Source organism: Convolutriloba macropyga, chromosome 11, assembly GCF_964194025.1.
Source record: "Convolutriloba macropyga chromosome 11, txConMacr16.3, whole genome shotgun sequence".
NCBI lineage: Eukaryota > Metazoa > Xenacoelomorpha > Acoela > Convolutidae > Convolutriloba > Convolutriloba macropyga.
This window is the reverse complement of record NC_134478.1, coordinates 36,409,238-36,437,063: the sequence shown is the minus strand read 5'-3', so window position 1 is coordinate 36,437,063 and position 27,826 is coordinate 36,409,238. Positions and strand designations below refer to the sequence as shown.

The window sequence follows — 27,826 nt, the reverse complement described above, 5'->3', positions numbered from 1 at the left end:
GGTTTTTTTCGTCTTTTTCTAGATTTTACCCTCAAAGTTTACAGTACGCTTAGATTCGCTGACTCAATGAGGCATACAGTTGCTATGATTCAATTCGGCTTTGACAAAATCACAACAATCCCCAACAGAATACAAGCAAATTCTCTGCCGGTTCTTGGTATTAGTCTATGAATAGCGTAATTTGGGTTTTTCAGACCTACAGAAAGGGACAAAAGAAAAACGAAAGTGCAATAAAAACAATAACTCTTAAATTCTGAGGACAACCGAAACACTGAGTATTGGAGTCCTTGAAAAAATTGCTGGGCTCACGTTCAAGGAAAACGAATTAAGCAACAGCATTAGCAAGAGGATGAAAACTTGAGGAGAAAAGAGGGAAAAAAGGAGGAATTCTTCAACGCCTGGTGGGGTCATTGGCTGCACCGGGCCTTTATGGACAGCCTGAACGATGTGCAGGGGGTAGGGATTTGGGGAAGTGGGATTAAAGTGGGGGGGGGTGTTTGGGGGGGGGGGGGTCAATTTCTAAGAACCGCCTTTAACACCATAAGCATAAGTCTCCAAAAGTTTGTCAATCGGATACTTGAAGACTACTGAGCAGTAAAGCTCCAAGTGCACTTCATGCCAGCTGATTGACACCTGTTTATCTTCTTTTTGAGGAGGAAAAGTCAAATGTGTCAGAGGAAAAATTGATCGAGCGAACAATTGCATAAAAAAAGACCAACAAGACTAATATATTTGCTACAAATTCTTGCTTGAAAGCAACTAAAAAAGTTGAAATATGTAAACTTGGAGATGAAAAAGTACTTAAAAAAAGAAGACCAGGGTAAAAGAAACGTTATTGATCTGCGCAAACAAAGTCGAGTAGATGAATACCACTAACTGAACAAGACTTTTGCAACTTTTGTCTACTCCTTAACACTAACAATACAAAAAGTAAGCTCAATCAAAAACAGAAAAGCTTAAAAATTACATACTGCTACAATTGCGGTTCCATAGATATCGACAGAAGCCGTGGAAAACGCGGCATCGTTAATTATTATGCTGCTGCGGGAAACTTTCTTGGGAAAAAAAAGAAACATCAACAAAAGGAAGAAATTTTGAAAAACTGATTATGATCCGACACAGCTCAGGTTTTGTTTTCTCTACAACAGCTCTGAATCAGCAGTTCGCACTGATTAACAGATTCGTCGATATCCAATCTCACGGCAAAAGAGTACAAAAGATACGTTTCTAATCATTTCATTTTCTTTCAAGGAGTGTGACGATTTTTAGAGTCACTTACCCAATATAACTACTTCTTCAAGATACAAAAGACCGGCATTGATTTCATACTGCTCCCAGCCTCTCAATAGTGATCTATTGCCAGTAGAAATTAGCTGCTTAAAATTCTGATTGTGTTCAGTTTTCTTAATTTGTGTCACCAAAATAAACAATCAAATAACGTCATTAAAATCGCTCTCGAACGATTAGTGGAAGCTCGAATATCAAAATTATTGCAACCTGTTTCTGACGGTTGGGTGGAGTGGTTAATAAATTAGCTAAATTGAGTTTTTTGCTTAAAATATTGAATGCTAGAGAAATTTAGATCAAGCAAAAAATCAAGGGCGAAAAAGTCGCATTAAAACGTCAAAACGGTCAAGCAAAATATTTGCTTAAAAGTACGTAGCCGGTGAAATACCGGAAATGGCTCAGAGAGTGCTGCAAGGAGATCTCTTTTAATTAACCCAACCTGTTTCAGAAATATCAAAAACAGAATCTTTTTGTTTTGCCGCCCCCCCCCCCCCGCGGTGTTTTTTACGCACCCAGTTAAATATATGTCTTTATATGGCTTTTTACTATGTGAAAAAAAGTAGCACGTGCGCCTGGGGGCGTAAAAAATATAAACCAACTAAGCTGGGGGGCGGCAAAGTAGAATAGATTCCAAAAAAGAAACACAAACGACATAATCTATAGTTCGAAACAACCAATTGTTGTCTAGGAATAGGGTCCATGGGGTGAGGGTAGCTAGGTGGGGGAGAGGACTATGTAGGGTGTTGTTAGGATGGGCGAGTACGAAGGTGATATGAGGGCAGGTAGGTGGTGGGAGGCAGATGGAGGGGGTTGGTTGTTTGGTGTAGGTATTTTGAGTGTGTGATTTTGAGGTAGGTGGGGGTTTAGGTAACAGATAGATAGGTTCCCAGGGGGCTACGTAGGTAGACATTAAGTACTGAGTGAGTGTAGGGTGTTTGCGGGGGTTGGTGGATGGGGGCGGGAAGTTAGTGGAGGGGTTGACATGGGGATAGGTATAGGAGGTAGGTGAGGGTTACGTGGCGGGGGTAGATGAGTGAATTCGATAAATAAGGGGGATTTTTATGAGAGCAAAAGTTCGCAAATTGAATTCGTCGTCTTGACTATTACCAAAAATTCGTAATTACTATACATTGCAAGCTAAGCTACTGTTAAAATGCAAAGCTCGAAGACAAAAGTAACAGCTCAAAAACGTAGGTAAATGATCAAATATAAAGAATTCAAAAATCAAGTCCTGAACAAATTGCTCCAGCGAAAGAAAATCTTGCAATGCCAGTACACTTCTTGGAGTCGTAAAAACATCAACAAATTTACAATAAATCGTGCCAACTTCGTTCGAGAGCAATTAGTAAATTCAAGATCATAAATGTCAACTGAGAAATAAATAAAAGCTCACTAAAAATCAATTAGAAACCTTGAATTGCCGGTATGTCAAATAAATGCTACGAGGTTTTTTATATCAAATGATAACGAAGAAAATGTCAGCAAACAGTATCAGGCACTGGCAATTTTAAAACAGAGTAGACAAACTGTTTGTGCTAGAAAAAAGCAGTTACTTCTTACATCGAAACAAAATTGATCCAACATTCTTTTCAATAGAAACCTTTACTTGTTACTTTTAAAAAGGAGAATAATTAATTTTTCCCGCTTTAATTACACTCTAAATTGATATTTTGGTGACAATTTTTATTTGCTCCTGTCATTGTTTTTCTATATATTTTTTAAAGAATAGGGCCACGTAATCATGTATAGCAGGCCAAATCAATATCAGCAGTAGAATTTAGTTCGAATTGATAGAAAATATTTCCGTCACTAATATCCTCAATTGGAGATTTTGTTAATATGCTCAAAAGGGTGATTTTTTTTCACTAAGTCAACTTTTATTTATGTAATTTCCGTAGACTACCCCAGTACTTTTTGTCGCTATTTTCCGCTAATATCAATTCCTTAAGCTGAACGTTTTTTGTGCTAGTTTTTTTTATTATATACCTAAAATAAATATGTTAAAACAAATTTTCTCTAGCGCTGAATTTTGAATCATTTCTAATCAACAGTTAGTCTTTATCATAAGCAATGAATAAACTGAGGGATTTTTATGCGATTAACCACAAACTATGATCGCTTTAATTTGCACCAAATTAGTGGATATTAGTGACTTTAGCCGCTACTCGTGGAACCGGCTGATAAATTTTGCCAGTTTTTTGGTACTAGATTCTGCAATTAACGTAAAGCTATTTATATACTGAGAAATCAACGATGCTTAACGGATAGTAGTTACAAAATATAGGCTCAAATGTCCACAAATGATCGAAAATTCTTTAAAAATCAAATTATGAAGTAATACACAAATCAATCAATCAGTTAATTTTGACAGAAAAAGACGAGTGTAACCCAGTGAACATCTGTGGAAGTGGCAATATTTGTGACAATTCAGTGTTCCCATACTCATGTCAGTGTACACAGGGATACATTTTTGACAACTCAATTTACGGCGCCGGTTGTCAGGGTATGTGGAAATTATTATATGATTCTTAAAAATTAGGATCTGCCATTCTCGCTGACTCCATAGCTATGGTTAGGTTAGAAAATTTGGTATCACTGATGTAAAAGAGAAAAAATGAAAAAAAATGACGAAAACGGATTGAGATTAACATCAATTTCGTTAGCAAAAAGTAGCACAAAGGTCATTTCAGACGTAAATGAATGTGAGATTATTGCCGACATCTGTGGAAGTGGAAATGTATGTGACAACAGTGATTTCCCCTATACATGTGATTGTCAGGATGGATATACGTTCAGTGGAGTTTACGGGGAACCATGTGAAGGTAAATTTTAGGTTTAAACGAATAAAATGGCCCAATTTATGCGAAGAAAATACAAGTACAGGTTGCGCCCATTTGAGCCATTAAACTGTATGGCAGTAAATTGTTAAATTAATGAACCAAAGGTCTTTTTCCTGGGCTCATTTATAGCCTTTTTGATTTGGGTATAGTATACTCTCCTTTCTTCGACTTTAATCTTTTATTGGTAGTATTTTTAAGGGATACGTTTCTTTGTACAAGAACAATACGCAAAACATAAAAAATTATGTTTTGTGTATTGTTCTTGAGAACAATACAAGAACAATACACAAAACATAAAAAATTATCTGCAGATTATAAAGCATATAATATATCAAGTTGCAACTCCGCAAAAGAACCCTGATTTGTCAAAAAATGGTTTTAAACCTGCCAAGATTTAATGCTACAATTTTATTTTAATCTTTGGACGACAAACGTATTCTTATTCCTGGTATAACAAAATCCTTGAGACGACAAAATTAAGATAACATCAAAAACGGGTATTAGTTTATTTATATTGCACTGAACATAAGTCTCCAAAACAAGGGTTGATATTTGTTTTATGACTCTACGTCTTTTTTGCAAAAAAATCGTGGAAATTTACAGCATTTTAGTTTACTGTTATATTTTATCAGTGATTGCAGATAAAAAAGCGTCAAAATTCTAAGAACCACTTTTGAAATCTTGAATTCTTGTATACTCAACAATTTCGGTGAATCGCATCCTTAACGACGAGTAAGAAGGAAGGCTATAGAAAAATTGATCAGGACTTAACGCCTTCCCCTCTTCACCTACCTATTCTGTTTTTGAGGAATAAAAACTCAAAAGGTGAGACAAAAACAGAGGACATTAATTCTGTACTTAAAATCTCAATACCAGGGGACCAGCTGGACTAATCTAGTTGCCAGAAACTTCATTTGAGGACAAATAAACAAAAATCAATTGAAATAGAAGAGCGAGAAAAAACGAGAGAACAAACTTCTAATTTCATTATTTCTTATAGTTAGTTTTATAATCCTTTTGAATTTCACTATCATTTTTTGCAGCTGTTTTTAATAGCGTTTCTAACAAAAAAGCATATGCTTGTAAAAATGACAAAGTTAATAGCTTGTGTTAAAACGGAAGCTTTCCATATCATTGAAGTAATTTTCAATGTCGGCAGGAGCTGAAAATTGTTTTTCAAATATTGTTAAACTTATTATTAGCTTTATGTTAATTTTGCTAATGTTAACATTTAAGCAGTAGTTAATGACCAAATTTTGTCTGCGCCATTGGTCGAACATTGATGCAAGTCAACATTGGGTATGTGTGAGAATTTTATTAAGAAAACAGAGGACATTGCTTAAAACTAAAGCAATGCAGCTGAAAAGCAGTATCAGATCAAAATATAGCGGAAATAGCAGAGATAAAACCGATTTGCAACCACCCTATGGTGGTTTTCAATTGATAATACTGGTTATTTTTTTGTAATTGTTACAGTTATGCATCTACTCTTCTCTTAATCTGATTTTATTGGCATTTTTTTAGTTGTTGGCACACTAGACAGAACAAAATAAAAAACAAAGCCGGTAGAATAGGGGAAACAACTCATAGCGTCGTGCATTATAATCTTAAACCTTAACTTTACCGAAACCGGAACATCAAATAGACACAAGACAAAACAAAAAAGTAGCCCAATAAAACACATTAAAAAAGTAGTTTAGAAAACGAAGCCACAATTTCTATTTCTGTGGTGTGGGTAGCTGCTGGGCGTAGGTGGGAAGGCAGTGGGGTATGTGGTGGGGAGGCGTGGGTTAAGGTGGGGTTGTGGGGAGGTAGGTGCGGGAGAAGTAGGTGAGGGGAGGTATGTTGTTGGTTGTAGGTGAGGGGCAGGTAGGTGGGGGTCTGTAGTAGGGGTGACTTATATAGGATCAAAAAAATCTCAAAATGACCTCTTCATATTGAATATTTCCATCACTTCTTAATATCTATACATTAATACACTCACGTGCACACTATAAAAAGAAAATTCTGCAGTGCCGGAATTTAAAATGCAAGAAGTTGCTACTCAGCCAGAAGTTGACTTTCATCATTTTAAAACGTGCGCGTTTCAAGTTTTAAGCATGGTTAACTGACTCTTCGGAAGTCACTTCAAAATTCAGACATAATATCTCGAACCACTTCGCGGTTCTCGATAAACGCCAGAAGTTATCAGTGACTTCAAGCAGAATCACGTGATCATTACTTACAAACTAAGTTACTGTTAATTTCCAATTTTCGAAAACAGAAGTCAAGAATCAAAAACAGAGGCAAATGTTCGAAACAAAAGAAGTCGTGAATTCAACGGTATAGTTGCACCCTAGATATTAATGGCAACAATCAAGATTAAAAACTAATTACTTTTTATTGTCAAGCATTGAAGCATTTGGAAAAATCTGTAAGCTGAAAAAATTAAAGATTAAAAACAAAGGCATTTATAAATATAAGCATAAGTTTAAGGGAAAATTATTCCAGAAAGCACAGTGGCAGATAAACTAGCCAAAATGATTTACTGTTTCAGATACAATAGACGAGTGTGCATCTGTAACTGACATTTGTGGCAGTGGACACGTGTGTGATAACAGTGTGTCTCCCTATACGTGTAATTGTCAACAGGGTTATCAATTTAATGGAGTGTATGGACAATCTTGCACAGGTAAACAAACTGTTCGAGAGTTCAAGAAAACAAATTCTTCTATTTTTCGCTGATTGATCAGTACAATATTGTTTGTACAATTGGCAAAATATATTTAATTCACTCATGAAAATTTTTTACGCTAATTTATCAGATCATGATGATGTCTCTAAGTGAAGGATTTAAGAACTCAGAAATGTGACGATAATGTAGACTCAAGAAAAATCTTTTTGTTTTCTAATTGTAATCTTTGCTTTGTGGTAGAAATTTTTGTTTCCAAATAGATAAAAATGAGTGCAACATGGGTGTGTGTGGGGATGACGCATTGAATTGTTTGAATACAGATGGTGGATACACTTGTGAATGTGCAACCCTCTTCATCTTTGATTCAACTCGTTACGGATCAGGATGCAAAGGTTCTCTGATTTACACTGACTTAAGATCCAAGAGTTCTACTTATACATAAGCACTCGGACCATAGATCTCGTGTAAATAAGCACTAAATTATGGTATTCGCAGAGCATAATTCTACCCAAACTGTGTCTGGTGATTATGTTACTTTTTTCCGAGAAATATTTGGCTTTTAAACATAGGAAACCGTCGTTATCTACAAAAGTTCCCACGATTTATTAAGGGGCTTCATCGTGTTTGTTCGGTATATAACATAAAGAGTCGGTATCGTCGTTTATTAAACGGCATGTATGGTATCGTCGTTTTCTAAAAGTCAGAGAAATTTGTTTGCGATGAGAGATGTACCGTGAGCTTTTATCTTCTAGGTTTTAAAAGCAGGTTAGTCCAGTAGACCGAACAAAATACGGTCGGCAGGGAGGTTTCAAACGTAATCACTGTCTCAAACGTAATCACTGTCAAAATTTTTGCTTGTAAACAACAAGGAAGTATGCCAGTGAATGTGAAATAATCTGTAAAATTCTAATTAATTTTGAACAAATGTGCTAAAATTTTAAATACAAAAACAACAAAAAAAATTATTCGTTTAATTAGTTTTGTGAACAAGATAAAGAACATTTTTCAAAATTTTTGCATCATTTTTTTTTCTTCTTTAAGAAGTGCGTTTGAAACTTCTGCAAAAAAGAGTCGCTATCGTAAGATTTGACTCTATTCCAAACAAAAAATCAAAAACTCCTACGGAATAAACCCGACAGTTTTTTACGTCTCTAACTAAAAATAACAATATATTTCTATAATTTAATTACAACCATTTGGCTGAAGAATTCAAAAAAAGAAACAGTTTGAATTTAGAAAGTTATGGATAAAAAGTTCTTTTTAAAATCGTAAATCACTTTTTCTGTATTCATTCTTCAACTCAGTTGCTTTCAATCATTCTAATAACCATGAAGAAGTTCTATTGGTTGAAATTGGTTAATCCAAATTACACTATCTCGACTACTTGGCTAGCCTTGTGGAGATGTTTTGTTTATCAGTTTCAGTTTTTTAGGTAAGTAAGTACTGATAAAAAAAATTAAAAAATGACTTATTTTGAGAAAAAAAGTGTGATTCAGATGGATGGGGCTCAAACCCATTGTTTTTGTGCTTGAGTTTGTGCGAAAATAGCGAATTGCACTATGTTTTGTTTTATAATGCAACTTAATTTAATTGATCCTTCCGTTCATCTATTTTCAAAGTGCCGCGAATACAAAAAATAATGATTAGAACACGGTGGGAATGGATCCGACGCGCAAATTTTAGATAGCGTGTTAGCCTACCACTCTTAATTTCATGAAACAATCTACATAAGCTCAGGTTTTCTTTGCAAATCATAAAAGACTCAGTTCCATGTAATTAAAGCTAAAGAGTAATAATCTGCTAAAATGATCACATCGCGCTAAGAATTATTATGCTAAGATGATAGGGCGTGATTGAGGGGGCAAGAAGTGACAAAACTGTGAAACAAGAATTGTTATTGATTTCAAAATAACTAAAATTATCGTAACAAAATTAAGTGTTTAGGTAAAAGTGCTACGCTTACCTGAACCATAAATCCATTGAAACCAAACCGCGCGTACCACTAGAATAGATATAATTAGAGGACTTAATGGAAACCTCCTTTGTCTTATTTTTAATCAATGGGTTATTGCGTGTTGAATGAGATCATAAGGTCTGATCTTCATTAAGTGTAAAACCTAAAATGAGAAAAGTACAAATAAGGTACCAAAAGCAAATTGTCTAATCAGAGCTTTGAACTACAAACGGCCGGATTTATTGATTTTATGTTTGAAGGTTAATCTGCTGAACTGTTTTGCTAACCTTTAACTATAAAAGATATGATGTAACAGCTGCTGATAGATAAAAACGTTTAGGCAAACGGGAACAAAAATATGACTGGGTGGGTCATGAACCAAAAATTCACTTATAGTAAAGACAGAAAATTGAAGTTCCTTGACGGTCTTCACAACTTAGGTGTTGTTCATATTTCCATAGGGTAAAATAAACCAAAGTTAAATAAGCACATTTTTAATTTATTTTAACAGAAGGTTTAAAGAGTGATAAAAGCGCTACGCTAACCTGAAGAAAAAAACAATGAACCAAACCCGATTGCCTGTATTGAACCTGAGGATGAACTTAGACTCGGTCCTCGTTTTATACTAATATTCAAATATTTGACTTGTCATTTACGCCAAATTTCTAAGGTGCGCCAGATAAAAATTATAAATAAACGAGGTTGTAAAAAGTTTTTTTGTAAGATTTCTGCGGACATTGTCATTTTTTTGTGGTAATTAAGGACTGTAAATTGTTTTTAATTTTGCGATTTTTATATCTAGTGGCTAGTTTTATTTGAATGGCTCTTACAAATTGAATACTTATCTTACCTCTTCGTGAAACTTTGGACTCTGTACCATATTGGTTTTCGCATGCAGATTCTTAAAGCTCTGTTCCAGAAATTTTGTTTATTGAGGAGTGTTTGTTTATTAAGGAGTGTTTGTGATTGGTCCATCCAACAGGCATGGGAGTACAAAAGCAGAGGACGGATCCGATATTTGCTTTACAAGAAGTAGACTTTCTTCCTTGATATTCAGATTACTGAGCCTCCAGAGTTGAAAACGCATGCTATTTGTTTTCAATATTAGTTAATTGCAGTTATTGTTCCATTTGAGATGGGGTGTTAAAGTGGCAGACAGAAATTTTAGCGCCTGTGTTTCTCCAATGGATGCTCCTTTTATGGTTAGTTTGGTCCCTGATTTTTTTAATTGGGTTTTTCGAAAGATCATGCACTAAGTTTTATTTACATTTCAATAATTTTTCAATTGATCACACCAGTCTAGGAGACTATTCAAAGATGAGTGCAGACGCTCTTAAATAATTTTTGTGGAACGCGATCTGTAGTATATTGCAAACTCATCACCAAATATGATGTCTCTTCTTTCTGTTTTGGTAGTCGGCTTAGGTATATGAGGAACAAATTGGGAGCAATTACGCTCCGTTGAGGTACTCCGGCGGTTGGGCCCAAATTATCACGGACAAAAACACTTTTTCACGAATGTGTTTGTTTCCAACAAGAAAAATTTATCGACTTAATAACTGATATCTTTAGCCCCGTTGATTGGATTTTGTGAATAAGTCCCAAAACGCCACACAGCATCAAACACTCTTTCCATATCCACGCACAATAAACCAATCAATTCGGAATACCGAAAAGCTTCAGCCTAATTAGGTTGTCTGCGGAGCAAGTGTTTTATTCATTAGGCGCCCTGAGTCTCTCAAAAAACATTTTGAGTATCGAAGTGTCGAAGTGTTTTAGAACAAAACTTACAAGCGTTTCATTTTTTTGCAATTTGCAACACTATTTGGTTCCCACTTTTCAGATTTTGATGGGTCATTTTCTTGTTTTGGTATCATTGTTATCTGAGACCCTTTCAATTAATTGGAACGTACAAGTTTTTAATTGAGATTCCGAAGAGGAGAAAAGCTAGGATTTTAACATTCTGCTGTACAGTATTTGGGTACAGCATTTTCTCTGTGTTCAAAAAAACTAATTGTAGGAAATGAGTCGTTTCCAATGAGAAATGATAGGAAAGGATCCAGACACAAAAAATAATCCTATTAGCTTATGAAACTTAGAATATAATCTCATTCTCCCAGCAGGCAATGAAAAGTTTTCTCCCTTAATTTTCTGTAGATATCAAGATTTCAGATATCTGTTTTAGAACAAATTCGAAATGCTTCATTTCAGATATACTTAGCAACGAGAGTTTGTGGCTCAATGTCTTCTCAGTGGAGGCTTTTTCTGGAATTCATATCTTTAACTATTTCGCTACTGGCGATATCAATGCAGTTATTCCTGCAGCTACTGTTTATCCTACCAAAATATACAGACACAGCCTTATGGTGGCCAAATTAGAAGCAGCTCAATATATACGATTCTCAATTTATGACTTGGACATGAACAAAGTGAGATATATAATCTTCCAACCTCTAGCAACAGACGATTTCAAATCGTGGTTTACCTGGGACAGAGTTAAGTACAACTGGGGATGGAACTTTGACACCAAAAACCCCGGTGTAACTTTTCTAATCCAGACTGGCGGGGCCCCACAGGGAGCCAAAATTAGATTTTTCATGATAGTTGACTACTATCAGAGCAATTGCAATGACTTTGGGTGGTTTATGGCTCTTACTAGATCAAACCCCGAAGTAACTCCTTGGTGCGGCAGTTTTGAAAACTGGTGGACTAATTCACAGCTGATTAGCGCTGGAAAAACTAACCAGAACCAGCCTCCGGCATTTATCTATGCTGACACAATTGCAGCAGAAAATTTCAAACAACATAAGCATGCTGGCAAGATCACCATTGATGTATTGTAACACATAAACAGATTTGAAGAGTTTTGTGTACATACGTCTTTGTAATTGATTGCAAACGATAGTTGGCATTTAGGGTTTAGATGATTGTAAGAGTTTCCATTACCGTTCACATAATCAATTTTTATCAATAAAAGAAAATTTACCAGTTTCTGTTGGAAAGAACATTATTTAGTGAGTTTGTTTCAAAATCTAGCCATATCTTTCAATACAACAATTCCTTTGCAAACTTTCACTTTATCTGAACACGTTTGATCAGCATCAACATATGATGGAAGCGGATTTTAGCACCAAATGAGCGTGCATGAATGCAAAAAAAGTTGAGCAAAAGCGAAAATAACTGTTTTGGTTTGGTCGTTTACAAAGAAACAGTAAGAAAAAATAAACTGTGAAAAATTAAGCTGATGTTTTATTGATAGAACACAAAAATTACTACTGTAATTTTTCCCCTGATAATTGTTATCGATTAATCTTTTCGAAGAATATTTTTTGGAACGTATAAAAATACTTCTCAAAAAAAGATTCTCAGATGAGTTTAACGAAGATTTAACGAAAAGATTAGTGCTCAACCGGAACAACCTCGCAAAAGTCTTGTAAGGCAATCCTCTTTGTTTCTAGAAGGATTTAGAGACATGATATAATCTTGTTTCCACTGATTTTGCTACTTCCTGTACATATTAACATTTGTCTTGCAATCTTTTGCAAATCAACTAACCTATTCAAGAATCCTAACGGATCTCATAAAAACTATCCTTTAACTGTAAGGGATAACAAAATGCAAAACTGAGAACACGTTTTGAACAGTAGCAACAACGTAATAATTTGATTTGTGAAAAACCGAAAAAGCGGATTCATTGTGAATTCTCCTCGTATTGTCCTTATCAAAGATCGAAGACCAGCGATTCCCGTAAATCAAGGAAGCAAACTTTTATTGATAACACATTCTAGATAAGGAAACAATAAAGATAATCAAAGCAACATTTTAGCCTATATCGATCAAATCAATATGTCAGTTTAAACGGCATAGTTTGTGGATCCTTTTACTAGGTTTTTTGTCTGACCAATGATCAGATTAACATTACAGTGCAGAGGTATAATGCCGGTCATCATTTTATACCGATATGATTGAAGCCTAAAAAAATACTAAACAAGCTTCATTTTATAGCTTTCATAATTAAACTTCGTCAAACGTCTGTTATTTGCTTGCACTTTTATAGAGATTTCTAAGTAAATTAGAACTTATATTATTTGCAATTTAAATACTCAAAATATAAGGGCTGAAAAAAGTGACTCTTTTTGGAATTTTTCTCGCTTACATTTATTAAATTGGCAACACCAGCGGAAATAACCTTTGTTTTAATAGATGGGCATTGTAAAGAACAGGTATCAGGTAAGAATATCAGAGGAGAAACAAAGCGACACCGATCTGTTCATATAAGATTCAAGGCATTTAACTGAGCAACAAAAACAATAATAAATTACCACCGTAAATATATATGCCCGTCTGGCATTGTTGATACGCGGTGTAATTCTTAGACTGGTGAAGGGGAAGAAATGCATTTCGTCAACAAATTCAGTTTTTGCATGCTATTGAGTATCAGAACGAAAAACATGGAAAAAAGCAATCAAGTCTCACTAATTTTTGAACATTTGATGCTATCAATTTCGTTTCAGAGTGTCTGAATAAAAAATGCAGTGATCTTGGGTTTAAGTTTGCTTTCATATAAACCTTCAGAGTAATTGCTTTTAAGATTGTAAGAGGGCTTTAGAGTGATTGGGATCAAAGTTTTACCCATTTCAAGATGATATTTTATATATTCAGCTGCATTTCACCTGTTGAATTTCAAAAAGATAGATCCATTAGGTTTCCTTGTGAACAATTTTTTTAAGGTACAATTATGTCACTGTCGTGGTCTCAAGCACGGGTCAAAACAATGGAATAAGTTGAATTTAGTTTGAAATCGATTCTTATTGAGTTCCTTTGATCCATGTTACCGACCGCATTAATGGTGTCCAGAACCACTACTGACAAAAAAGTGGATTTGTTGAATGCTGACTCCTCTATGTGCGTGTTTTGTCATTTGTCGCAAAACTTTGCACAGAAAAAAATGATGAAATCAGAAGCGAAAACGTTATCTAAGACTTACAGGTCACAAACATTTCGTGGTTTATGCAGGCAAGGAGAACTACTTAAATTTAGGAGAAGAATGAACCCTAAAAACTACTAGACGTCCCGGAAAAAATTCGAAAGGTAGTTCAGTATTACATCCCACCAAAAGAGAGATTGGCAACGGAAAAAACGATTAATTTTTCTGAGTAATTGGACAAACTGGATAAAAGCGTAAGAGGATCTGAAGACGTGCATTGGAGTACAGGCACGTCTCCGTGACTTCGATCATTTTTAACAACTGCCAAGCCGCAGGTTGAGATTTACAGACTAAGTTTTTCTCAGGATGAGAGACCCCTGAAGCAGAGAATAATGTTAGATTTAGGCGGACTAGAAAATATTGGACTGAGCTGGATGAACATTAGTTGGGCTGTAAGATAAGACATCCCGAAACTTATCATGGATCATCAATTATTTCCTCTTTCAGCAATTACTTGTGATGTTGATTGGAACAGAAGCAGGCAAACCTAAACAATCAGCAGTTGTTTAGTCTGATAAAATGTCGGACTAGTTGCAAAATCTCCTCTACCTAGCTAATGTATGAAAAACATCACAATCGGACACTTGATTGCAGTGATGAAATATAGAGTTCAGGGTCAAGGCCAATGTTATGCAAAGCCAGGAAAATACCGCTAATTTTTCAAGACTAGTTCACGGAGAAGCTGGAACAGATGAACAGACATGAGGCATTCTGAAGCTTGTGCAGCCAGAAGTCACAATTGCGTCACCAGTTCTTTTGCAGAAAAAAGGAGCGGATAACTAAGACTTTGTGGGGACTTTCAACTGAAATCAAAGACAAGGTCGTTGATGACGACTACCCATTATCAGACTAAGAAAAAGTTTTCCATAGCTCTACGGGACATCCTATTTTGGAAAAAATTTACCTCTCAGACGCTTACTATCGAACTGATTTTGAGGCAAATGACATCTACACAATTAGCACATCTCAAGGATTAATTAAGATCTATCGAATACCTTAATCGTTAAAATTGTGAAAAGAAAATGATCTGTTATAGGGCACTACGAATGAACAGCACGAGAAACAAACCCTTATATTAAAAAGTCAACTAAGTGAAAAAACGCCACCAAAAAAAGAAATCTGGGTCTGGACACAATTGTCATAGTTGGTAACATGGGTCAGAGAACTCCTTAAAAACTAATTTTAAATTAAATTTCAACCTATTTCTGAAAATATGAACAAACTTACTTTGAAAAATACAATTTTCGGCCGAATGTTTGTTCAAAATTTAGCAAGCGGTTTTCCATTTTTTGAAACTTGAAGTATCAACAATTTCCTGCGATTGAAAATGTAATGTATCATTGTTTTGTTAAGTCTCAGACCGATTATCCCGACGGTGCCGAAGAGAAAAATGTAGAGGCTTTCTTCGTTTTTGTACAGTCAGGCAAATTTTACGTTTGACGTAGATAACTTTTGGAAGCGAGCATAGAAAACGTTCTGCCACTTCTACTTCCAACAAGGTTATCAATCTTTCTAAAGATTTTGAGGGTTTTTTTTATTCCAGGAAGTGACCGTTCAATGCATTTAAATTGTACAAACATATGCAATTATATCCAAATATAACGCGAATCATGTCCAGGTTTTTAGCTTCATATTTGTTTCGTAATTCTACAATTAGGACAAACTTTATTGCTCGGATATAAATAGAAATTACTTGATCCAATTCAGAGACTTAATTGTTTTTGGGAACAGTGAGATGGTTAGTTGCTAAACTGCTAATTGTCTTATCAATCTGCAATCATCAGTGCCAGATATTTTTCTGCATTTAATAACCAAATGGGTTTTTTCTTTTTTCCGTCTAAACAAACAGTTGATAATTGTCGTCCAAATTATATACTGTAGCCATTGAGTACAATTATAGCGTGGACAACAGCAGCCGTTAGCGTAAAAAGAGTACGAAGATATTGTCCGTGTTGTCCAAGCTTGACTTTTTGTGTAACTTTTCTCTATGAAATGTTTTAATTTCACCGTAATCTGGTTTACTCTGAATACTAATCGCATGTAATTTTAAACTGCATATATGAAACGTGAAAAAATTAAACATAGTTGAAGAACGCCTTGATTTCCAAGAAAACAAAACGCGTTTTAACTGTTGTGTTGTGTTCATCTTTAGTAATAGGTTTATTGCGTTTATCTTTAGTAACGATTGTTGTGTACACCATTAGTAATGATTTAAAGTAAAATAAAATCAAGGATGCTCGTTAATGTGCGTTCGCACATGATATTCCGACTCGAGCTCATCTACACTTTTGACTTAATTGTCAACCAAATGTACAGATAATAAAATAGATGAGTGAGTTTTAAAAAAACGTTTAAAAACCTAACTACTTTTTGAATTGCATAATGCCATGCCTCATTACAGCGCTTACAAGATCTGTCATTAAAAAAACTACGAGAAAAAAGCAAACAACAACAATAAAGCAAAAACAAAAATTTCACGGCAAAAGCTAAATATCATAATTTGAACGCACCTAGTAACAACGCCAATATGCAATCGTATAAAACCTTAACTGCAGAATTTTATTTTGTTAATACTACACAGCAGATGGCATTTTTACTTAATGGAACTTGGTAACAAAGTCGACAAAATGAAATAATAAGGCGAAATTGAAAAATCAATCAACTTATTTTAAACCAAATAAATTCTAAAGTCTTACGAATCCTTAGCTTTTAACGAAATAATTCTGAAAAAATTTACTAAACATTCATTATGAAACCAATAGGACCTGTCGTTGGTTAGATTAAGCCATAGGAACGGACTGCAGAAGCAGAAAAACTCAAAAAATCACACAATGCGCGAAAAAACAAATTACTGAGGCCATTAAAATCATTAGCTAATATCTGAATACTATGTATTCTTCCTTCCATTTTTGTTTATACTTATGCAACTAAAATTATACTGAAAGATTAAATAAGTGCATTTGGGCCTCATTTGAAAAAGATTGGGATCTGTTATTACCCGAATGCGCTAAAAGAAGAGAAAAAGAAACACAAGTACAAACTAAAACTTTTATTTAAACACATATTGTCCACAAACAAAAAATCAGTTACGACATTATATCACAGGACGTTTAAATTTTTCGAAAACGAAAAATTAAACGAGACCTCTCAATGATGAGAATAAGCAACAAGTTGACGAAAAAAACAACAAAAATTGAAAAGTTTAAAAAATTTTTGAAAATGTAAAAAATCATAAACTTTGAGACCATTCGCTATAAAATGAGTGCCTCGGGTAACATCAATCCTTTTAATACTCAATTACAAGCTTTTGAGACCGGTCAGCAATTTACACCTATCTAAAGATTTAAAAAATGGTCAAAAACCGTTAAATAAAAAAAAATTGAGCAAGAAAAGTGTCGGAGCCATTAAAATATAGAGTTTTGAAAGCATGAGGTTTTTTTTGAGATATGACTTCAAAAAATCATTAACTATGAACAAATACTTTGAAACCAAGAAATTTCTGAGGGAACCGGTAGTATTAACGCCATTAAACTCAATTGCTTTCAGCGAATGCCAATAAAAGCTCATGATGGGAGCATAACACTTACGCCTAGATAGAACGACAAGGTTGTTTGTCATGGACAAGTCATCGATACGATAAGACATTACAATAAGTCATTGACTAAGAAAACAACAACAAATACAGGCAAAAACAACAAATTCAGTAGAAAAGTGCGAGAAGAATGTGTCGCAGCCATTTAAATTATAAGTTTTTCTTTGAAAACTTTATCCAGTGAACGTCCTCTCTCAGCCAATTAGAACTAACACTAATAGGATAATGTGATGAGATTTCAGAAGAACCAAATTTAAACCCAAATTTTTTTCCAATGTCCAAAAAATTTATGAAAACACGCGCATCGATTTTGTCAAATCAATAGTTAGAAGATAAAGCCGCTGATTAGAAATTCTTTGTGGAAGTAGGAAAGAAGGAGTTCCGGTAATTACTGAGACGTTCGTACAGTTCACGATGATAAGTTTACGATTGGTTAATATACAAAAAAAGATTTCGGAACATTTGTTTTTGAAGTCTTAACAGCCATTAAATTCAATAGCTTTCAACAGAAGTCAAAAAATACGCTCAGTCAAGACTCGAAAGAAAAACAAAGATGTTTGACATGCAAGGGTAATCAATAAGATATTACAATAAGCCTTATGACTACGAGAACAAGAACAAATACAGAAACCAAAAATTCATTAGAAAAGTGCGAGAAAAAAGTGTCGCAGCCATATAAACAATATCTTTTTATCTGAAAAAATTGTCTATTCTCTATTTAACATCTTCTAAAAACCAAGGGGTGCTAACAATATTAGGATAATGTGACAAGACTCCAACAGGATCCAAAAAAAAACAAAAATATCCAAAACTTTCAAAAAAATTTTGAAATCTTGTGGCATCAAATCCAGAGAACCAGTTAGCCAAAATAATTCAAATTGCTGTAGAAGAAAAAGAAGGAGTTTTGATCATTACTGAGAATTTTTTACAAACCATGAAAATAAGTTTAAAATTGGTTAAATTTTTTGAAAAATTATATTTAAAGACTTAACAGACAATAAGTTCAATAGCTTTCAACAGAAGTCAATAAATAGGCTCAGTCACGACTTGATTGGAGGACAAAGATGCATGAGTAATCAAAAATATATCACAAAAAATCTTACGACTATGAGAACAATAACAAATACAGGCAAAAACCAAAAAAATTTTAGTAGAAAAGTGCGAGAAGAAAGTGTCGAAGACCTTTAAACCAAAAGCTTTTCTCTGAAAACTTTATCTATGATCCATTGAACGTCTTCCCTAAACCAACAGTTGCCATCCAAATTAGGATAGTGTGAAAAAATTTCAAAAGGATTCAAAAATAGGAAAATATCCAATTAATTTTTAAAAGCGTTTTTGAAATCTTGTGACATCGAAATCATAAAGCCAATAGTTAGAAGATAAAACCTGCTAAACAGGTCAATTTTGATTGCCGTTGAAAGGAAGGGGATCCTGTAAGTACTGAGGTTGACTTAAAAATTACAAAAATATGTTTATGATCGGTCAAAATTTATAAAATATTTTGAAAAATTATTTATCAAGACTTAACATCCATTAGCTGTACAATCAAAGCACTGAATAGTTTCACTAATGCTCATTATGAAACCTATTGCACTTTATTCAACGATTCTATGCCATAAGGCTCCAAAATACAGTAAAATCTCAAAAAGAAAATCAAAATTTCACTTAAAATTACAAATGCTCAGAGACGAAGCCATAAAGAACGTGTGCGATTCCTTGAAAACGTGTTTTTTGTTCATTAGGCGTCATTTTACTGTATATCAGGTTTATCATTAACCAAATATCGAATACGAAAAATTAAACGAGACCTCTCAATGATGAGAATAAGCAACAAGTTGACGAAAAAAAACAACAAAAATTGAAAAGTTTAAAAAATTTTTGAAAATGTAAAAAATCATAAACTTTGAGACCATTCGCTATAAAATGAGTGCCTCGGGTAACATCAATCCATTTAATACTCAATTACAAGCTTTTGAGACCGGTCAGCAATTTACACCTATCTAAAGATTTAAAAAATGGTCAAAAACCGTTAAATAAAAAAAATTGAGCAAGAAAAGTGTCGGAGCCATTAAAATATAGAGTTTTGAAAGCATGAGGTTTTTTTGAGATATGACTTCAAAAAATCATTAACTATGAACAAATACTTTGAAACCAAGAAATTTCTGAGGGAACCGGTAGTATTAACGCCATTAAACTCAATTGCTTTCAGCGAATGCCAATAAAAGCTCTTGATGGGAGCATAACACTTACGCCTAGATAGAACGACAAGGTTGTTTGTCATGGACAAGTCATCGATACGATAAGACATTACAATAAGTCATTGACTAAGAAAACAACAACAAATACAGGCAAAAACAACAAATTCAGTAGAAAAGTGCGAGAAGAATGTGTCGCAGCCATTTAAATTATAAGTTTTTCTTTGAAAACTTTATCCAGTGAACGTCCTCTCTCAGCCAATTAGAACTAACACTAATAGGATAATGTGATGAGATTTCAGAAGAACCAAATTCAAACCCAAATTTTTTTCCAATGTCCAAAAAATTTATGAAAACACGCGCATCGAATTTATGAAAATATCCAATTAATTTTTAAAAGCGTTTTTGAAATCTTGTGACATCGAAATCATAAAGCCAATAGTTAGAAGATAAAACCTGCTAAACAGGTTAATTTTGATTGCTGTTGAAAGGAAGGGGATCCTGTAAGTACTGAGGTTGACTTAAAAATTACAAAAATATGTTTATGATCGGTCAAAGTTTATAAAAAAATTTTGAAAAATTATTTATCAAGTCTTAACATCCATTAGCTGTACAATCAAAGCACTGAATAGTTTCACTAATGCTCATTATGAAACCTATTGCACTTTATTCAACGATTCTATGCCATAAGGCTCCAAAATACAGTAAAATCTCAAAAACAAAATCAAAATTTCACTTAAAATTACAAATGCTCAGAGACGAAGCCATAAAGAACGTGTGCGATTCCTTGAAAACGTGTTTTTTGTTCATTAGGCGTCATTTTACTGTATATCAGGTTTATCATTAACCAAATATCGGTATGAAAAATGACGAGTCTCTACATCACTGAAAAATATGAAGTTTTATTAAAAAAAAACAGCTCTGAAATTGATATCGAATTTTGTTTTATAGTAAACTTCCCTTTGAGACCAGAACTAGTCTTCTTATCACCTTTCGTGTATTAGGAATACAAAATTGATTCATTTTGTGGCGTGAAATGTAATTTTGAATGAAAAAATTTTAAAGAAAAGATCATAGTTTGAAGAAAACTTACACTAAAAATGAACGAAATCATACCAAATATCACTTGTTCACGCAAAACATCAATCCTTGATAACTCCTCGAAAAATACGAAATTCAGAAAAAAATCTTTTTTTTTCAATTTCTAGGCTGGACCAGCTTTTTAATGATACCACTCACAATTCTCTACGATGAATATATCGCTCGGCCAAAATTGACTGAACAAAAAAAACCCATTTGAGTATATAGTTACTTCCCCAACAAGTGGGTCGGAACAACTATTCAAGACCACATCACGACTATGATTGGAAAGTTGAAATAAATCATAATTTCTTGCGTCATTAAAGGGCTAACACCTTAACAAATTTCAATGAGTCCAGATCACTTACAAGGTTGTCAATAATGATGGAACCAGTAGCAAATACAATGAATAGCACCATATTTATTGCTTCAAGTCACATGCTCAACACTTAGACATCTAACATTTTGATCTCATGAATTGCATTGACGCCAAGCCTGTGGTTGATGTCAACGAAAATCTCCTCCAAATTACTAGAATTTGAGATATTTATGATGTTTGAAATAAATATCTATATTCCTCGAGTCAAAGTATTTGAACTTCTCGCTATCCGTACTTACTCTCTATTGCAACTCATTATAAACCAGTGTATGTTGCTTCTTCTTCCCATTATTATGATCTTGTGTCATTTTTGAAAACTTACAGTCTGTGACTGCATAGCTCAGTCGAGCTTGATTTCCTTCTTGTCTGCTGATAGAATTAACATGAAAAAAGCAAATGAAGTTCTTTATCCTGACATTGCTAAAATATCTGTTCTCAATCGCAGCTACAAATCATAACAACATTGATCGAAATGTTGATGATTACACAAAAATTTGTAAAATCATTTCCAATTTCGGGTATAAAACTGAAAAGATCTATTGTTTGTTGCTGTTGTGTAGCACTTCAAATTAATAGATTCAATTATTTACACATCATGACCGCATTCGAATTGCATCAAAAGCAAAAGATATGCGTTGAAAATGAGCGCATATCATGCAGACTTCAATGTTCTCTAGCCCGGGCCGAGGTGTCAACGCTAAAAACCGCAAAATTATGTAAGATTGGCATTGAATGCGTTGAATTTATGTAAGATCTACGCTTGAGCGTTGATCTTACATAAATTCAACGCATTCAACACTAATCTTACATAATTTTGCGTTGAATTTTGGCGTAGATCTTACATGTTTAGCGTTGAATTTTAGCGTAGATCTAACATATTTAGCGTTGAATTTTAGCGTTGATCTTACATAAATTCAACGCAGTCAACGCTAATCTTACATAAATTTGCGTTGAATTTTGCGTAGATCTTACATGTTTAGCGTTGAATTTTAGCGTAGATCTTTCATATTTAGCGTTGAATTTTAGCGTTGATCTTACATAAATTCAACGCATTCAACGCTAATCTTACATAACCTTGCGTTGGATTTTGGCGTAGATCTTACATATTTAGTGTTGAATTTTATCGTTGATCTTACATAAATTCAACGCATTCAACGCTAATCTTACATAATTTTGCATTGAATTTTAGTGTAGATCTTACATATTTAACGTTGAATTTTGGCGTAGATCTTACGTATTTAGCGTTGAATTTTAGCGTTCATCTTACATAATTTCAACGCATTCAACGCTAATCTTACATAATTTTGCATTGAATTTTGGCGTAGATCTTACATATTTAGCGTTGAATTTTGGCGTAGATCTTACATATTTAGCGTTGAATTTTGGCGTAAATCTTACGTATTTAGCGTTGAATTTTAGCGTTGATCTTACATAAGTTCAACGCATTCAACGCTAATCTTACATAACTTTGCGTTGGATTTTGGCGTAGATCTTACATATTTAGTGTTGAATTTTATCGTTGATCTTACACAAATTCAACGCATTCAACGCTAATCTTATATAATTTTGCACTGAAATTTTGGCGTAGATCTTACATATTTAGCGTTGAATTTTGGCGTAGATCTTACGTATTTAGCGTTGAATTTTAGCGTTGATCTTACATAAATTCAACGCATTCAACTCTAATCTTAAATTTTGCATTGAATTTTGGCGTAGATCTTACATATTTAGCGTTGAATTTTGGCGTAGATCTTACATATTTAGCGATGAATTTTGGCGTAGATCTTACATATTTAGCGTTTAATTTTAGCGTTGATCTTACATAAGTTCAACGCATTCAACGCTAATCTTTCCATTCCAATTCAGACCACTTTACGATCTCAAAAGTTTTTTTTTCAAGGAGTCAATTTTTTCACTGTTTCGACCCCAATACTTCCCAGCAGTTTTTTTTCAAAAATTAATTTTTTTCACTGTTTCGAACCCTATATTGCAAAGGCGAGAAACAGCAAGAGGTCAGAAAAAAACTATTTTTAGTGCTCTTTTCTAGTGCAAAATTCAATTCAGACCATTTTACGATTTCAAGTTTTTCAAGTTTTTTTTTCAAAAAATCAATTTTTTTCACTGTTTCGAACCCTATATTGCAAAGGTGAGAAAAATGAGGTCAGAAAAATATCATTTTTAGTGCTCTTTTCTAGTGCAAATTCCAATGCAGACCATTTTACGATTTCAAATTTTTCAAGTTTTTTTTCCAAAAATTAATTTTATTACTGTTTTGATCCCCTATACTGCACAGGTGAGAAAAGTGCATTCAGCAAAAAAACACTTTTTAGTCCTCTTTTATAGAGCATAATCCATTTCAGACCATTTTACGATGTCAGAACTTTTTCAAGTTTTTTTCAAAAAATTAATTTTTTTCACTGTTTCGAACCTTATATTGCAAAGGTGAGAAACATGACGTCAGAAAAAATCCTTTTTAGTGCTCTTTGATAGTGCAAAATCCAATTCAGACCATTTTACGATTTCAAATTTTTCAAGTTTTCTCAAAAAATTAATTTTTTTACTGTTTCCAACCCCTATGCTGCACAGGTGAAAAAAGTGAAGTCATCAAAAAATCACTTTTTAGTGTTCTTTTATAGTGCAAAATCCATTTCAGACCATTTTAGGAATTCATATTTTTTTCAAAACTTTAAAAAAAATTTAAAATTTTCCCAGTACGCCTCACATGGTAAATGCGTTGAATATGCTAAGTTAAATACTACGCCAGATCAACGCAAAATATTTAAGATCTACGCTTTATAAGAATTGCGGCTCTTAAGGAAACCAAGGTACTGTGGCACAATGGTAGAAGAGGCGACAACCAAACAGGAGTTCAGCAGTTCGAGTCCCATACGCAACTGGAGGTAAATAGTTCACGTGGACGCTTTGTTTTTTGTAAGATCAATGCAAAATTCAACGCAAAAATTTGTAAGATCTTCGCTAAATTCAACGCTAAATATGTAAGATCTACGATAAATTCAACGCTAAATATATAAGATCTACGCTAAATTCAACGCTAAATATGTAGGATCTACGCTAACTTCAACGCTAAATATGTAAGATCTACGCTAAATTCAACGCTAAATATGTAAGATCTACGCTAAATTCAACGCTAAATATGTAAGATCTACGCTAAATTCAACGCTAAATATGTAAGATCTACGCTAAATTCAACGCTAAATATGTAAGATCTACACTAAATTCAACGCTAATTATGTAAGATCAGCGGCAACTAGCGTTGACAAGTCGGAAAATTCACCGCAACTTTCTTACATAATTTTGCGTTGGTTGCGTTGAATTGTTGTCTTCAAGTTCAACGCATTCAACGCAAAATTATGTAAGAAAATCGCGGTGAACTTTCCGACTTGTCAACGCTAGTTGCCGCTGATCTTACAAAATTTTGGCCAGATTCCTCGGCCCGGGTGATGCTATATCCGTACCCTACATTCAGTCAGAATAAGAATTGAATCAGAACATTTTCAGAATAATTTTACCTTTCACTACTGATTCACAAAAATTTCAGTAGTTTCTATATTGATTCTGAAGCCTCTTTGAATCAGAGAAAAGTTCAGAATCTTTGTCCTGTGAATTCCTCTTAATCAAAGGAAAATTCCGAATGCATTTCTGAATTAGCTCTGAATCACAATGAAAATCAGAAACCGACTAAACGTCGGAAGAATTGCTCTCGAGCGACTAGAGGGAGCTCTAATCAATTGCAGTCTGCTTCAGTTGGGGGGGGGGGGCTTAAAAGGATTAAGAAGGGGGCTTCATATAACCACATTATAATTCATTGTATACCCCTATTAAAATTCATAGCGAAAAAGGGCACCGGTTTTGGAGCACTTATCATTTGACTTTAGTTTTAAATTGCCGCCAATTGAGTTCAGCTGCCTGAAATTGTGACTGAGAGAGAATTTTAGATCACTCAAAACAAAAAGGTCGAGGGCGTAGAAGCCATTCGAAAGTGCAAAACTGTCCAGCAAAATTTTGCATAAAAACGACACACATGTTTAAAATAATTGCTTCTCTTTTAGAGCAATTAAACAACTCAAAAATGACAAAAACTTTCAAAAAGTTTGAAAAAAATTGTGAAAACAAGTATAAATTTAAGTGTTTTCGTTTGGATTACCAAACTATTTAGCTCTTATATTGGACATTAAAAGAACTTATGTCTTGAAAAAATACCTTTATCAATTTTTACCAACCTGAACCATAGACCGGTCCGACAAAAAGTTTGAAAAAAGGCAAAAAAACAAAAAAAGTGTAGCATTTTGGGCTCAAAAAATAAATTTAAGTTTAAACTACGGCCTTTCCAGTAGCTTCACCACACTAAGCACTGTAGGGACTACTAAACTCGGCTAAGTGCCTCTAACGAAACTTAATGCCTGCTGGGTGCTACCTTTTTATCCCGTTTTCAAGCGAAAAAAAATCGCGTAAAGAAAGACCAACATGACTAATATAATTTGTTTCAGATCAATTAAACATCATTAATGCAAAATTTATGGCAAGTGCGTCTAGCGGGTGCAAAAATTATGCAACCTCTAAGCTGGGGGTACAAGCGGAGAACGGTGAAGTTCCAATTTTTATTATATCTAAGATATTCTTAGATCTAAGAGTCTAGAGGTGAAAGATAACCGACAACCGTCGTGCAAACTGATCACCAACGAATGGCCAGGAGTTGAGTTGCCTAAATTTGGGTTATCTGTGCTTACTCCCAACCGCAGGGCGTTGGGGGTATAAAACAGGTGAGTGGCAGAAAGAGGCGAGGGGTCCCAAACCAGCATTAAATCAAAATTGTTCCCCACGCAACCAACATCAGTTGTCTCATCAGCTTTGGTGAGCCGTACACTTAGACCTACTCTATAGCTGTAATGGAGCTGTTCAGACAATCAATGCTCTCGAGATTTGCCAGTTTAACTGATTTTTTTGAAGAGGGAAAGTAAACTTAAATCCCTCAAGCGAGCAAAAAATGCTCTAGAAAGAATTCAAAACACCTAAGTGACAATTTTTCATAAAAACCGTTTTCTCAACGGAAATCAATGAAAATTTTCAGTCTTTTCTCAATAAAAAACCAAAAAGACGAAGTGAAGCAACAAAAAGCGGAAAAATCAAATAAAAGTTTACGAAAACAAATGGTGTGAGAGTCAAGAAAACAACATCAAAGTAGCAAACCAATTCAACAGTTCAACTTTGGTCTCATCAGAAAACCAAATACACCTCATATTAACGCAACTAGCATACAAGGAAATATAAACTAAAAAAATTATTTGCACAAGCAAAATTCAGAAAGAACTAGTGTACTTTGGGGGAAGTCATGATAGCCATTTGTTATATATTAAAGAAAATTGAGAACACTCATTTAGGCCTAATTATTAGGCCTAAGCGTCAATACTCAAAGAGTGTTGCTAGCTGACAAAGCAAGAAGAACAATAGAAACCTTTATAAGTAAAAAAAAACATTTCGACGATATCAACTAATTTTGAGACTGGGTCACACAAGAACAAAAAGAATAAAAAGGGACAACAATCAAAATTTGACAAAACTTTGTGAAAACTCAATGTTCAAAACAAAACTCTGCCTACCAAACAAATATAGCTTATAGGTTCGCTTAACTTTTTGAAGTCCAGTGATGAAGATACCTGACATCAATGTGATAACCTCACAAGACAACTATAGAGGGAAAAAGGGACGAAATTGCCTACTTAGCATGCATACTTAGGGATTGAAACAAAGGGATTGTGTTACCTTCATTTGTAAATAACAGTAAAAACAGAATTCATGTGAGACTTGAGAAAATGTTCTCCTCCAAAAACAGAAGCTGAAACAAATTTTGAACTCTGGAAATTTCGGGCCTTCAAACCACGTTCTCTTTTCCTGCCGAGCTACACAAAAATGATCATAACCGCTGTTCTAATTCAACAGACCAAATGTCAATTTTTGTGTATTCAAAAAGGTTTTATGCTCTTTAATATGACAACGTGGTTCACTGAAGCTGACTATTGCTTTTAGATCAAACGCTTGAATTAACTTAATCTGGTTAAGAAAAAACAAATACAAGCAACCAAACGTCGGAAGAATTGCTCTCCAACGACTAGTGGAAGCTCTAATCAATCGCAACCGGCTTCAGCCGGGGGGAGGAGGAGACTAAGAAGTTCAATAGTGGCCTAAGAAGTTCAATAGTGGCCTTCAAATAACCACATTAGAGGTTAAAATATACCACTATAAAGATTTAAAATGAAAAAGGCAACAGTTTCGGCGCAATTTTAATTGACTTTTAGATTTAATTTGCCATTAATTGAGTTCAACTACTTGAAATTGTAGTTGAGAGAGAATTTTAGACCACGCAAAACGCAAAACATTAAGGGGGTAAAACTCACTCGAAAAATCAAAACGGTCGAGCGAAAATTTTGCATAAAAGACACACACGTTTACACTAATTGCTTCTCTACGAGAGCAATTAATCAGAATTGAATCCGATCATTTTCAGAATAATTTTATCTTTCAGTACTGATTCACAAAATTTTCAGAATATATTCTGTATTGATTCTGAAGCCTCTTTGACTCAGAGAAAAATTCAGAATCTATGTCCTCTAAATTTCTCTGAGTCAAAGGGTAATTCAGAATAATTTCCTGAAGTAGCTCTGAATCAGAATGAAAATCAGAAATTTTTATATTCTTTGCAAACACAGAAAGAAAGACTTCCAATCTGTTATTTGATAGTTATTTAAACCCTTTTGAAATTGATTGCTTTTTGAACAATTTTTTTTTGTGCAGACATATTTAAAATCACAACCTTTTTGGG

The 27,826-nt window shown here is 34.1% G+C and overlaps 1 protein-coding gene across 1 annotated transcript in view; it reads right to left on the bottom strand.

Annotated features, from left to right (window-relative positions):
* The window catches only part of LOC142349115 (uncharacterized), a 630,633-nt gene that overhangs the window by 549,412 nt on the left and 53,395 nt on the right, over positions 1-27,826 (bottom strand). The window lies entirely within an intron of this gene.